We start from the raw sequence: 16,264 nt of genomic DNA on the forward strand, positions 1-16,264 counted from the left end.
TTATAAAGCAGGTGCTGTCCACGCCCCACTCAGACCTCACAGACTGTGAGCACAAAAACCAGCACCGGATCCCCTGCCATGCACAGAGCCTATAACCACTGCACAGCAAAAGACCCGAACCGGAGTATCAGCTGCGCTCAGGTCACTCCGCTAGCACTTGTCTCCCGGTTGCCATGACGACGTGGCAGCACAGGGCAGGAGACCCTAACAAACAGAAGCTGTTTCGTGTCTTTCAAGGACGATTCGAGTGAATCAGAACACAGCAGTAAGTCATCTACATACTGTATTAATACTGATCCGCTCTCAGGTTGAAAGGATTGTAAACAGTCATGCAAAGCCTGGGAGAAAATACTTGGGCTGTCAATGAAACCTTGGGGTAAGCGAGTCCAGGTGTACTGTACTCCTCTGTATGTAAATGAAAACAAGTATTGGCTGTCAGGGTGCAGAGGGACCGAAAAGAAAGCGGAACAGAGGTCAATGACAGTGAAAAACTTTGCAGTAGGAGGAATTTGCATGAGGATGACAGCTGGATTTGGCACTACGGGGAATTGGCTCTCAACTATCTTGTTTATCCCCCTTAGATCCTGCACTAGCCTGTAACCACTCCCCCCACTCTTTTTCACAGGGAAGATGGGACTATTGGCAGTGCTGGACGTCCTAACTAGGATGCCCTGTTGTAGCAAGCACTCTATGACTGGGTACACTCCTAATTTCCCCTGCATGTGGCTCATAATTCCTCCTCTGCGGTCCCTGATCCCAATTACGTGTGTCATACTGTGAGTCATGTTCTGGTCTAGGGGGTCGATATACCTTATGTGGGTCTTTAAAATTACAGTTCCGTGCGTAATGTCCTTCCCTCTGACAGTTAAAACATTTTACCACATACGACTTACCATCAGGGGTTTAGGCTGATGTGGCTTCGTTGTCAGGGCTTTTATACTTACTGTCATCAGCTTATCCCCTGTGACTCCCTGTGCCTAATGATGTTCCGATCATGCTCAATAGCGGACTCTCTTAACACAGCCACCGAGATACCTCTCCAACTTGGTTGAGTGGTTTGTACCCTTGTTCTCAACGTTTCCTTTAAACCGTCCATTAATACGGACACCGCTACCTCCCTATGGTGCACATTTTCCTTAATGTCCGCGACCCCAGTGTACCTAGCCATTTCCTGCAGTGCTCGATGGAAATAGTCAGAGGCAGTTTCACCTTCTTTTTGTCTAATGGAGAAGATTTTATTCCACTTGACAACAGTTGGGAAATATACTCCTAACTGCAGATTGATCTGTTTTACGTTCTCCTGATTGTATTCATCAGTGAGAGGTACCTCTGCGTCTAATTTACAGTCAGCAATGAATTTCACAGGGTCAATATTAGAGGGCAAACATGCCCGTAGCACTGTCCGCCAATCTTTGTTATTGGGTTCGGTGGCGTTACCTAGTTCTCTAATAAACCTCTGACATGCGGCTAGATCTTTCCTGGGATCGGGAAATTCAGACATAATTGTCCTCAATTCTGTCCGGGACCAGGGGCAATGCATAGCAATGTTTACTGATGGGAGTGATTCCCAGAGCATCAGTCTTCCCATTGGGGACTGCGATCACCCTGACAGGATTCAGTTCAATTACATCATTCTGGGTTGCTTCTACAATGTGAGGTGCAATTGTCTCTGCATAATGTACTGTACCGTACTTACCTGTGGACACGACCTCACCTGTCCCTCCGCTAGGGGCCTTTGCTACTGCTCTTACTGGTTGGGCCATGCCCACTTGGGTGTCTTGTATGGTGGCTGCTAGAGAGAGTGCCGATATCGTGGTGGGCTCATCTTCTTGGTCGCAGTCCTGAGGGAAGTTTAAGATGGGAGACAACTTGCACGGGTTAGTATTAATACACTTATTAAGTTCACTCTTATCATATATTAGTACGCCATTCTCTGTAGCCACTTTCTCTCCTGTAATGTACGGTGGTGGTGGTGCAGTTGCTATCAGTTTCCTGCTAGGGTTGGAACCAGCCGCTTGAGCTAATCCTCTTTGTATATCACCCTCCTGTTGCCATAACTGTAAACAATCATAATGTCTAATCCTTTGTTTGCTGGATTTTATTAGACATATCCTTCTCCTTAAATTTTGCAACACCTCAGGACTAAAACTGCCTACCCTAGGGAACGGTTCCCTATCTCCCGCAGTCATACGTTCCCACTCATTGCATAAGACCTCTGCGTGTGATCCATATTTCTCACACATTATGTACCTCGCCGACCCTTTGGGCCGCGGAATATCAACCTGAACCCTGGTTGATCATCCCTTAATTGAGCAACTGGCCCCCATTCTTTGCAGGTATTGCCTTCTCAGCTAATCCCTACAAAAACCAACTTGCTTAGTGGTAAGGCGACGGTGAAAGTTCTCAGAGCGCTCTCACCCACTCACGCCCACGTTGGCCAATACACCTACACACTGTCCTCAGTGCTGGTCGTACCCAACCTAGGGCCCTGCGTAACCTCTATTTACTGAGAGTGTGTGGGAGTGATTTACCCTTCCCAGTAAATATCAGTCGTTGGAGATTTCCTGAGTGACCAGCGAAACTCCCTTAAAATAAAAAACTGTTACACAAATCACGTTGCGTGTACAATTAGCGTCTATGATCCCGCGATTTTACGCAAATGGCGTAATGGGTATCAAGTTGAACTGACTATAGCACACACTAACGCGCGGTACAATCGCACGGCGTATAAGTAACTGTTACTTATCCGCTATACGACCAATGGAATCGTTTTTCAGGCTGCAAAACCTCAGCCGGAGCGTATCTGAACGGGCCTATATGGGTACTACGCAAACCCCCGGGGCTGCGCTCTCACCGCTGACCTTTTTCAGGCCACGGTTTTCTGAGCTTCGCTTGACTTAGCAGATTTCTGACTTCGCAGACCTCTTGGTCTGCTGTTATACTAATTGCTCCTTTATACCTTAAACAATGTTAACGTGAAAAAGCCACTCCCACGCCACCAAGTGTCCACTCACCTGATGTGGTCTCCTACGGGATCCCGAATTCTGGGTTCACAAAACCTTTATTTGCACACTCACGCTTGTTCACTCATATACACTTTGATTTTTCTGTACAGAAAATTAACTTTCATTCAGGTGAAACAGCCTAGTCCCAGAGGTGATGCAGTAAGAGAAGGTTCTTTTAAACTAAATATTGGAAACTGAACAAATTTATGCTATTATCGCGTGGCTACCGTATCGCCTAAACTGAAACAATGCTATTGTGTGATTTGTATTGAGTGGGCGTACCTGTACGCACGTTGCGTAAACACGCCACGTGTGTACGCCTTTACGTTGCGTACGCAGTCCCGAACGTTGTCCGAGACACGTGTACAAAGGCCGTACGTCCGCAGTACTACAAATCCCACACTTCTATAAACGTAAGCGATATTTAACTGTAATCACTTACTTAACACTACACACAGTTTCCACTGTATCAACCTTTACAACTAGGCCAGGCTGCGTGTGCGTTTTGCACTTACTCCCTTAAATATTAACTCTATATGTTAACTAAATAGCAACAAATTTTCCAGTACCGGTCAAAATAAGCCTAGTAATCAGTGATTATGGCAACAGTGTGAGCAGATATGCAAAGTACAAAATACAGGTGTGTGCGTATGATGTGTGCACATTTGGCGCCAAAACCGAAATTCACAGATTTTAAAAAGATAAATAGCTTTTGCGTTCTTACCTTACGGATCCCTCCAGCATCCCTTCAAACCATGCAGGGCAGACGCTTATCTAATCAGCACATATATCCCCGACCAAGAAAAGGCTACAGGGGATACTCCGCCCTTTGCTGACAGATAAAGTCTGCGAAAACTCTGCTAGGCTGCGAGTATGAGGAAGAACCGGACGATGCTACCAATTGATAATGTCGGTATTATCTTAGACTGCAAAGCTATACCCCTTTGTACACTATTACCGTTGAGCCGCTATGGCCGCTAGACCACGTGCACGTGCTACGCACTTTGTACACTATTTGCGTACAGAGTCCTGCACGTGGTACGCACGTGACGTACGCACGCTGCGCTGAGCGTACGGAATACACACAGCGAGCGCACACACAATTGGTGACCTTTAAACCTTGTTAATGATACAATGTAATGATATGCTTATACTTTAAACCTTTGGCAGCAAAGTACTGCAACGATGAAATACCTTTAAACCTTAAGTAGCGCTGGCGATACAAAGTGTCCGCAGTGCATACACCTTAACAATACTTATACACCTTAAACAGATAAATCTACTTTTAAAGCCCTGGCAGGAAAGTGAAAACACAACACTGTTTGCAGTTTAAACCACAGGGTTCTAAGGCCACTGTGGATTGATTCCAAAAAGGTAAAACAGTACAAGTTATACACTACAGGCTAACAAGTAAATCTAAACAGAAACAATGGCTACAGAGAATGTACGTACGTGAGAATATTCGCAAGCGCAACCTGAACTCGGTCCTCCGCTCGTCATGCAGATAGCGTTTAGAGTAATCTCACCGGCCAGGCAACAATGGTCCTTTTATACACAACATGCATACACAATACAATGGTCACTGTAATCTCATTGTTCATTGGACACAGAGATATGTCTCCACATTACAGCAAAGGTCATAGGTGGATTTGAAAAGGTGGGCGATGTCATTCTCAACTGCTCTTGTGGGTGGTATCCTCTGGATTCCCGCCGCATGTGTAATTTATAGTAAATACAGTTAATGTTCATAATCTACTTTTGTACATAACTATACGCAGGAGCAAGCGATCTTTCTCTAACTAACACCTGAATGTTACCCTCAAAATACCCTACAGCTGGATACTAGACATCACCTTCCAACCTTTATCTGACCCTTCCTATCATGCAAAGAGGAAAATCTCTGTCCAGGAACTGTTTAAACTAACAATACTCGCTGATGTGGTCTAGGGAAACTATATCTACAAAATACGCTATGTGGGTTAAATATGCTATGTTCTAATAACACGCTACACGCTCACAAACTCTGCCGTAAATACCCATATTATGCGCACGATCGCCGGAGCGATCTTACGCAACTTGCGGATATGTGCACGTACGGCGGACTGAGTGCACGAGCAGCGGGCATGTGCATGGGGTTAGTACAAGGCATATGCATTATGATATTTTTTGACTTTGACAAAACAGAGAGCACCCCTTTTTCAGATACAGCTGACAGAGGGAGAGAGCACCCCTTTCAAATACAGCAGACAGAGAGCATCCCTTTTTCAGATACAGCTGACAGAGAGAATGCACCCCTTTACAGATACAGCTGACAGAGAGAAAGCACCCCTTTCAGATACAGCTGACAGAGAGAAAGCACCCCTTTCAGATACAGCTGACAGAGAGAAAGCACCCCTTTACAGATACAGCTGGCAGAGAGAGAGCACCCCTTTCAAATACAGCTGACAGAGAGAGAGACAGAGAGACCCTTTTTCAGATATAGCTGACAGAGAGTGCACCCCTATTTCGGATACAGCTGACAGAGAGAGAGAGAGCACCCCTTTTTCAGATATCACAGACAGAGAGCAACCATTTTTCAGATACAGCTGACCGAGAGAGCACCCCTTTCAGATACAGCTGACAGAGAGAGAGCACCCCTTTCAGATACAGCTGACAGAGAGAGAGCACCCCTTTCAAATACAGCAGACAGAGAGAGAGAGCACCCTTTCAAATACAGCAGACAGAGCACCCCTTTTTCAGATATAGCACACAGGACACCCTCACCAGCCGCATGCCACACCACGCAGTACTGAAACTGACATGTTCGTCCAGTACACTCTCCAATGCCGGAGTGAAGATGGCGCTGATGCACGGGGACCTATAAAGAATCCAAAACCTGCAATAATCTGACAGCAGGATGATGATGTTTTGCCTCGATGACGTCATTGAGGCAGACGGGAAAACCCAAGCCGGGCTTGGATCCTGGCTCGGAACACAAAGCTCATCTCTACTTTTTGGTGCCTTATGCCAGAGAGAGAATTGGTGTCCCCCACCCCCACCTTTTTCCAATAGGGACATAAAGCGCATGCCCCGTGGGAAAGGTGCAGGAGTAGCCAGAGTGGGAGGATGCAGCTGTCTGTAATCAGTAAGTTGCTGCATGGTTCCCTCACTGTCATCATTGTCATGTCCCCTGTAGTGAAATGGGTCCAAGGGGGAGGCAGGCTCCAGAGGTGATATGGGCCCCATAGCAACTGTGCTCCCTTGGATACAGGTATCTGGATCACTAATAGCTCTAATGCAAAAACTGAACACAGCTACTGCAATACCACTCTTGGCCATAATGTGCACTGTAGAGCCCTACCATTCTTCTCTTACTTATATCCCTTTCAGCCATACAGCCCGGGAATTTCCCTGCTCAGTCCCTGGTTTTTCACCTCTGAAAAATCCCGGGTTTTTGCTGGGACCCCCTTTCACATTAAACCTGAGACCTTGGAAATTCCCAGGTCGACCCGTTTCAGACAGCCAGAGCAGACCAGGCTACTTTCATGTCACACACACACAGCGTCACACTCGTACATGTCTTACGATGTCCGCTCTTCACTCGGCGCCCCCTCCAGGCAGCCCCACCCCTTCCACAAGTACACCCGCCAATCAGGTGTGACCAGGTCGCACCTTTCAGACCTAAGCCGGGTTGGCTACCCGGGACATAAGTCCCGATAAAAACCCTGATCATTGCAGTGTTGGCAACCCAGGAACGTGTCCCCTGGTTGTGGCCTTTCACACATGCCAAAATCCCAGGTTGATGCACGTTCGTGTGCAAAAACCCACGATTTCGTAGGATGTCTGCAAGGGGTATAACTTGACTCACTGAAATCATCACTGCTTGGCTCCCTTTTTTCATAGGTTAATGTTTCATATGCCTAAATCTTCCTCAACAAATGAAAAGCGCTCTATAAAACTGTGAAAACCACATCAGAATCCATCTAGCAATTCTTGAGCGTGGCTCAAATAGACAGAGAGATGCCTACTGGGGACTTTGGGGCAGATTTATTAAGCTCAGTGAAGTGATAAATTGGAAGGTGATAAAGGACTAGCCAGTCAGATCCTAACTGTCATTTTTCAAACCCAGCCTGTGACATGATAGCTAGGATCTGATTGGCTGGTCCTTTATCACCTTCCACTTTACCACTTCACCGAGCTTAATAAATCTGCCCCTTTATTTTATATTATCAAAGATATACTGTATATTGTGCAATAACAGCAAATGAAAATCATAATCAAGCCAAGTGTAAATAGCAAATGCTTGTACGTCTGAACGAGATCCAAACCTGATTTCCGTTTCGGTGATAACCACCTTTCTCAAGGACTCACAAACTTGATCTGATCATACATACCGTAAATACTGAAAACCGCCATGTAAATATGCCTATAGGAGGGAGGAGAAAAGAAAAATTTGTAGACTAAAAAACATCTGCAAAAACATCAGTGGCCAGAAAATGGTGTGTGGAAGGGGATGTGTGGAGCTGTCAATGCAGTTGGTACTTTAAAAAGGATCATAGGCAACTGCAGAAAGACATTTTCTGACACTGAAAGTGTGTGAAATAAAAATGTCTAAGCAGTGGAGAGCAGCATTTGGAACAGGCGACGGTTCACACAGAATATAAAAGTTAGGAGAGAGCACTGTAACAAGTACTAATGTAATGTGTGAAAGCCTAGAAGGAGTTAATGTGCAAGACATGGACTTGTCTTGTGAGTATCACCATTATTTCACAATATGCATATAAATAATGTTTAAGTTTAACATATAAGCAAGCATAATTAATTGTACTTAATTGATGCTGTTCAGCTGATACATGTACGTTTTCTAATATGCCATGGCTAACACATGGTTTTACTTCACAGCAAGGAAAGAAAAAAAAAACTCTGCATCAATCAATATCCATATTGTTCTCAGTGGTGTAACTAGAATTTTTCCTCCCCCAAGCCAAAAAATTATCTGCCACCTCTCCCCCCCCCCCCCCCGTTGCCATCAGAAAAGTAAAGCATTTGCACGCGCCTAAAGGTGTGGTCTTGCTAAAAGGGATGTGGTTTTGCTACAAGGGGTGTGTCATTGCAGGAAAAGACTACCTTATACCCCAGTTTTACAACCTGCACGCCCAGACATTGGCTACTACACAAAAAATAATCCTGATTCATGCCGCCTCTTAAATTATTTGTAATTTTTCCTCCTTATAGTAATGCCACTTACACATTATGCCAAACACCACAATGGCCCTTAAACATTATGCAACAAACCGTAATGCCCATTACACAATATGCCATACCTAGTAATGCCCCTGACACATTATGCCACACACCCTAATGCCTGTAACACATTATGCCACGCACCGCAAAGCCCATTATACATTATGCCAGAAACCGCAATGCCCATGATACATTATGCCACACACAGTAATACCTGTGATACATTATGCCACCCACCATAATGCCCCGAGACATTATACTACATACCGCAATGCCCATGATACAGTATGCCACACACCATAATGCCTGTGAAACATTATGCCACACACCACAATGCCTGTTATACATTATGCCACACACCACAATGCCTGTTATACATTATGCCACACACCGCAATGTCCGTGATACATTATGCCACACACCGCAATGCCCATTACACATTATGCCCCATAGTAAGGCTTCTAATTACTTTTAAATTACCTGCTCATTGCCATGGGTTTCATGCCCTTGGTTCCATGCTCGTTTCCAGGGGTTTTCATGCTCTGGGTGTCATGCTTGTTGCCAGGTGTGTGTAATACTCATTGCCAGAGGTGTAATGCGCATTGCCAGGTGTTTCATGCACTGGGTGTAATGCTCATTGCCAGGGGGTAATGCTCATTGCCAGGGGTTTCATGCGCTGGGTGTCATGCTCATTGCCAGGGAGTAATGCTTGTTGCCAGGGATTTCATGCACTGGGTGTAATGCTCATTGCCAGGGGTTTTCATGTTGTTGGTGTCATGCTCATTGCCAAGGGTATAAGACTGCCACCAGTGCTACCCAGCACTATGTGCTCCTGGGTCCTGGCACCTCCTGGCTCTGTCAGATGCTAGAGGTCAAGTATGATCTCTAGCATCTGTCTCCTTCATTGTGGCGGTCATTTTGAGAGGGACATTTAGCAGTTTGACATGCGGACAGCTAGTCCGCATGGGAATTTGCCTTGAATCAGCGGTGGCACCCCCGCAGCCCTGCACCTCCAAGCCTCTGCAGTGGCTGAGTCCGCCATCAAGCACTCAGAAAGTTGAGAATTACAAAGTAAAAGGTGGGACTCACTAGAACAAAAAAAATCTATAATACTGATCTTGTACTTATCTAATTTCTTCCCAAAGCCAGCACAACAACATGTAGAAGTTCAAGTAACATTGGCTTTATTCAGTACCTTGATGCTTTTACACATTATTATCTTTACCGGACCCCCACACATCTATGAGTTCTCTGATCCACAGCACCATGCTGAATAATAGCAAGGAGCAGATGACATACTGAAAGTTGCAGAAGAAATTTTAATTTTGTAGTTGAGTATTTGCTACCTTCATAAGTCATCATCTTCAACTGCCTGGTACTCCACATACCATGCCTGACAAAGCTTCACCTGCTTCTGATAAGGCTTCCTGACAGAACTCTCAAAAAAGAATAGCAAATACTGTAACCACCTTTTCCAAATGACCACTGCAAGTAATACGTTAATGGGTGCAGCCAGAGAGCTGTCTTCCAATTTAGCCACAGCCACTGGTGAAATGAAACATGACTTGTATACCTGGTCCATATATTTCAGCCAAGACAAGGCAAACAAGCACACCAGCTCCATATATAAAATAGGTTCACCACCTCTTCCATATTGCTACAGACACTTTATGGGTGATCTTGTATACTGTAGGTTTCCTCTACCCTGATTGTCCAGTGTTGTAGCATCGGTAACCAAAAAAGTAGTGGAATGTCACCTGACCAGTACGCCACTGGCTTAACCTTCAACCTAATAGCAGCTTGACACATATCTAAATGGCTTTCCTGTTATTTACTCCACTAACCTCCCATTGCTTAATATTAGAGATTAGCAGGACTGGTTCTTGGAGAACCGAACCCACCTAAACTTCCCAATCTGAGCCAGATCTGAGTTCGCCTCGGGGTTTCCTGCCAGACTTGGATCTCAAAACAAGGCAAAATGTCATCATCCCGCTGTTGGATTCTCGCGGGGTTTTGGATTCTATAAAAGTCCAGATGATCTGAGCCATTTTCACTCCGGCTGTGGAGAGTGCACTGAACGGATGTGTCCGTCTCAGTGCTGGGTTGTGTGGCATGGGCGTGTGGCTGATGGCTGCTGTAGGACTGGGGTATCAGTCCAGGTGTGCTCTGTCTGTCATCTGGTGGTGTATCTGACAAGGAGTGATCTGTCCATATACATCCAGTGGCTCTGCCCCAGTGTTAAAAAAAACCCCCAGTATACTGTGTGTATATCCAGGGGCTGGTGTGTCCGAATCCTATCAGTATCAACCCAGGGGTGCTCTGTCTGTCATCTGGTGTATCTGACAAGGGGGGCTCTGTCCACTTAGGGGTGATCTGTCCATCCATCCAGGGGCTCCGCCCCAGGGTAAAATTAAAATAATAAAAGCTAAAAAGCCTCAAATATAATTATTAAAAAATATATTATTTATATTATATACTAGGGATGCACATCGGAAGCCCACCATCAAATGATGGATGGGGTTCCGCCATCGAATCTTTCGATGCTATGGTAACTGACTATCGCATCAAAAGAATTCAATAGAAGAAAAAAAATCATATGATTAGCGCATGTGCAAAAAAAGTTCTGTTTGCGCATGTGCAATCCTCTGCAATATGGTGGCCGGGGCTGGACCATTACTACACCCTCAAATGTTTACCATTAGATGGCAGCAGTATTGGAATGCCGCTCATCCATGTGTTTTTTGACATTTCGGAACTTTCGACAGGACGGAAAACCGGCACTTCAATTGAATACTGAAGTGTTGAAAAGTGCTGTCATGGGTAAAAGGGGTGATTTATCCGAGTTGCAATAAAAGATTATTGTCAGCTTTCGAGTCAAGGGTGGCAGTATTTCTGAAACAGCGCAGTTTGTGAACTGACTGACAGCGCAGTTTTGAGACTGGACAAATGGCACCATTGCGAGTAACAGACGTGGAAACTGCGGAGCACCACGTGCTATTGATGTGAGAGGTGAATGTCGGCTACGAAGATGCGTGAGGGTCGACCAGCATGCTACAGTGGAGTAGCTCACCATCAAAATTAACCTGGGGGCTACCAGACGTGTGTCTAAAATGACAGTTCAGTCCGTCTAGCTCCTGTATATGCTGCATACAGCGGTTACTCTGGCTATTAGCTGGTGGTCATAATAATGTGATTCGACTGTGTACAACTAATATTATTATTATTATTATAAATTATTATTATTATTAATAATAATAATAATAATAATAATAATAATATAATTATTATTTTTTTGCTGTAATTATCATTCGAGGGTACAGTATTGCGATCACATTAAGTAGCTCAGTATAACAAGGGAGATAAATTTAATATACCGTGGTTACAGTATAGAAGCATACATTTATAGAGAGAAGTAACTACTTATGCAGAATAAAGGTTGTAAAGTGCTGTTTCGTTACTGTATGGAAGTGGCATAAACTTACCACAGTGCAGGTGATGAGTCTGCCTTGTGTTTCTTTAAGACTTCCTTGTCTTGACATTGTACAAATTAGTTTTATTGTGAAAGTCTGCTTGGTGGTGCATTATGTCACGTGAGGTAAGCGTGAGCTCTGTCAGCTTCTAATTGACCATCAGTTATGTGCACCCTCACAACATGGTTCAGTAACCCTGTCTTGGAAAAGCTACTACCAAAGAACTGAGGCACAGGAAAAGATTGAGGTGACTAGGGCTTGGAAGGAGAAGGTAGCAGAAGCATCATACATATAGGGAAAAGCTGCATGACTGCTGATAGACATATCAATGAATTTGCTACCTGATGAGCATGTGGTACTGTATATTACTGCTGAATGACATATGTATACCATATAGTGCTAAGATAAGGAGAGTGCCTGGCTGGGCACGATATCTATATAAGAGTCTTGCAATTTTGTGATTGGTTGAAGAGGTCAATTGTTGCTAGGCAGATCAGAGTTTTGAGTGAGTGGTAATTGGTTAGGGCCAGCCTATCGGTGAGTGTAGGGGAGGTGTTTAGTGCATTAAGGGTAGAAACTTCCAGAGTTACTTCCTCTTGTCGGCTGGAAGCCCACCCACCCACCCACCCTATTGGCTCTCTAATTTGGCCCTCTTCAATTTGGCTTACTATTATCTTTCTTTCAGACTTAGTGGGCGGGAAGGCGCTACTGGCCAGCGGTCACTTGTAGCATAAGTGGTGTTGTGGGGCACTTACCCCTTTTGAAGGACGGCGAGTGTGTCCTGCCCTTGTGGGGGGGCGAGGGGCGCTTCCTTGGGGAGCGTCCTCACTCTGCTATAGGAAGGGGTGGTGAGACCTTCGCAACACAGGTTATGCTGATATATATAGATGGGGCATTTCAGTCGCACCCATGACAGTTGGGGCGTTCAGTCGCCGCCATTTGGTAAGATCGTGACTAGAGCTGGTTAGTGGTAGCGTCTTCCTGGCCACCCACTACGAGTGAGGTCATTCCAATTAATAAATTCAATGACCATTTAATCCAACGCAGTTGTGTCCGTGTCGTTATTTTTAGTAGAGATGAGCGGGTTCGGTTTCTTTGAATCCGAACCCGCACGAACTTCACTTTTTTTTCCACGGGTCCGAGCGACTCGGATCTTCCCGCCTTGCTCGGTTAACCCGAGCGCGCCCGAACGTCATCATGACGCTGTCGGATTCTCGCGAGGCTCGGATTCTATCGCGAGACTCGGATTCTATATAAGGAGCCGCGCGTCGCCGCCATTTTCACTCGTGCATTGAGATTGATAGGGAGAGGACGTGTCTGGCGTCCTCTCCATTAGAATAGAGATAGATAGATTAGATAGAGAGAGATTGTGCAGAGTCGCAGACAGAGTTAGTTTACCACAGTCAGTGACCAGTGCAGTTGCTAGTTAACTTTTATTTAATATAATATATCCGTTCACTTCTCTCTGCTATATCCGTTCTCTGCCTGAAAAAAAAAACGATACACAGCACAGTCAGTCACACAGTGTGACTCAGTCTGTGTGCACTCAGCTCAGCCCAGTGTGCTGCACAGTCATCAATGTATAAATTAAAAGCTTATAATTAATTGTGGGGGAGACTGGGGAGCACTGCAGGTTGTTAGCAGGAGCCAGGAGTACAATTATATTAATTAACAGTGCACACTTTTGCTGCAGGAGTGGTGACCAGTGCCTGACCACCAGTATAGTATTGTTGTATACTACTAATATCTCTTTAAATATCAACCAGTCTATATTAGCAGCAGACACAGTACAGTGCGGTAGTTCACGGCTGTGGCTACCTCTGTGTCGGCACACGGCAGGCAGTCCGTACGACCAGAATTGTATTATTTATTATTATATACCTACCACCTAACCGTGGTTTTTTTTTCATTCTTTATACCGTCATAGTGTCATCCTAATTGTTACGAGTATACTACTATCTCTTTATCAACCAGTGTACAGTGCGGTAGTTCACGGCTGTGGCTACCTCTGTGTCGGCACACGGCAGGCAGTCCGTCCGACCAGAATTGTATTATTTATTATTATATACCTACCACCTAACCGTGGTTTTTTTTTCATTCTTTATACCGTCATAGTGTCATCCTAATTGTTACGAGTATACTACTATCTCTTTATCAACCAGTGTACAGTGCGGTAGTTCACGGCTGTGGCTACCTCTGTGTCGGCAGTCGGCAGGCAGTCCGTCCATCCATAATTGTATTATTATTATAATATATACCACCTAACCGTGGTTTTTTTTTCATTCTTTATACCGTCGTCATAGTGTCATACTAGTTGTTACGAGTATACTACTATCTCTTTATCAACCAGTGTACAGTGCGGTAGTTCACGGCTGTGGCTACCTCTGTGTCGGCACACGGCAGGCAGTCTGTCCGACCAGAATTGTATTATTTATTATTATATACCTACCACCTAACCGTGGTTTTTTTTTCATTCTTTATACCGTCATAGTGTCATCCTAATTGTTACGAGTATACTACTATCTCTTTATCAACCAGTGTACAGTGCGGTAGTTCACGGCTGTGGCTACCTCTGTGTCGGCAGTCGGCAGGCAGTCCGTCCATCCATAATTGTATTATTATTATAATATATACCACCTAACCGTGGTTTTTTTTTCATTCTTTATACCGTCGTCATAGTGTCATACTAGTTGTTACGAGTATACTACTATCTCTTTATCAACCAGTGTACAGTGCGGTAGTTCACGGCTGTGGCTACCTCTGTGTCGGCACTCGGCAGCCCGTCCATAATTGTATATACCACCTAACCGTGGTTTTTTTTTCTTTCTTTATACATACATACTAGTTACGAGTATACTATCTCTTTATCAACCAGTCTATATATTAGCAGCAGACACAGTACAGTGCGGTAGTTCACGGCTGTGGCTACCTCTGTGTCGGCACTCGGCAGCCCGTCCATAATTGTATACTAGTATCCAATCCATCCATCTCCATTGTTTACCTGAGGTGCCTTTTAGTTGTGCCTATTAAAATATGGAGAACAAAAATGTTGAGGTTCCAAAATTAGGGAAAGATCAAGATCCACTTCCACCTCGTGCTGAAGCTGCTGCCACTAGTCATGGCCGAGACGATGAAATGCCAGCAACGTCGTCTGCCAAGGCCGATGCCCAATGTCATAGTACAGAGCATGTCAAATCCAAAACACCAAATATCAGTAAAAAGCCTCTTTTTTTCTTTGCGTCATGTGCTGTTTGGGGAGGGTTTTTTGGAAGGGACATCCTGCGTGACACTGCAGTGCCACTCCTAGATGGGCCCGGTGTTTGTGTCGGCCACTAGGGTCGCTAATCTTACTCACACAGCTACCTCATTGCGCCTCTTTTTTTCTTTGCGTCATGTGCTGTTTGGGGAGGGTTTTTTGGAAGGGCCATCCTGCGTGACACTGCAGTGCCACTCCTAGATGGGCCCGGTGTTTGTGTCGGCCACTAGGGTCGCTAATCTTACTCACACAGCTACCTCATTGCGCCTCTTTTTTTCTTTGCGTCATGTGCTGTTTGGGGAGGGTTTTTTGGAAGGGACATCCTGCGTGACACTGCAGTGCCACTCCTAGATGGGCCCGGTGTTTGTGTCGGCCACTAGGGTCGCTAATCTTACTCACACAGCTACCTCATTGCGCCTCTTTTTTTCTTTGCGTCATGTGCTGTTTGGGGAGGGTTTTTTGGAAGGGCCATCCTGCGTGACACTGCAGTGCCACTCCTAGATGGGCCCGGTGTTTGTGTCGGCCACTAGGGTCGCTAATCTTACTCACACAGCTACCTCATTGCGCCTCTTTTTTTCTTTGCGTCATGTGCTGTTTGGGGAGGGTTTTTTGGAAGGGACATCCTGCGTGACACTGCAGTGCCACTCCTAGATGGGCCCGGTGTTTGTGTCGGCCACTAGGGTCGCTTATCTTACTCACACAGCGACCTCGGTGCAAATTTTAGGACTAAAAATAATATTGTGAGGTGTGAGGTATTCAGAATAGACTGAAAATGAGTGTAAATTATGGTTTTTGAGGTTAATAATACTTTGGGATCAAAATGACCCCCAAATTCTATGATTTAAGCTGTTTTTTAGTGTTTTTGGAAAAAAACACCCGAATCCAAAACACACCCGAATCCGACAAAAAAAATTCGGTGAGGTTTTGCCAAAACGCGTTCGAACCCAAAACACGGCCGCGGAACCGAACCCAAAACCAAAACACAAAACCCGAAAAATTTCAGGCGCTCATCTCTAATTTTTAGTTGATAAGCTAGCTTAAAGTGTGTAGTTAATGTCAAGCACAATAAATTAATAGACGCCTTATAATAAATAAATGCAAATTGATACTTTGCGGGCATATTAATAGCATGAGTGGCAATTACCGCTGCCAGGCACATGCGTAGCAAATTACTAACTGAAGGGAAACATTTTACTTCTGATAGGCAGATGAGTGGCATTCACTGACTGGCAGAGGAGTGTTACAGCAATTTTTACAGATGGATAGGGCTAGATGTACTAAGCCTTGATAAGTGATACATTTCACAGTGA

The sequence above is a fragment of the Pseudophryne corroboree genome, chromosome 4 (genome assembly GCF_028390025.1).
Source record: "Pseudophryne corroboree isolate aPseCor3 chromosome 4, aPseCor3.hap2, whole genome shotgun sequence".
Classification (NCBI taxonomy): Eukaryota; Metazoa; Chordata; class Amphibia; order Anura; family Myobatrachidae; genus Pseudophryne; species Pseudophryne corroboree.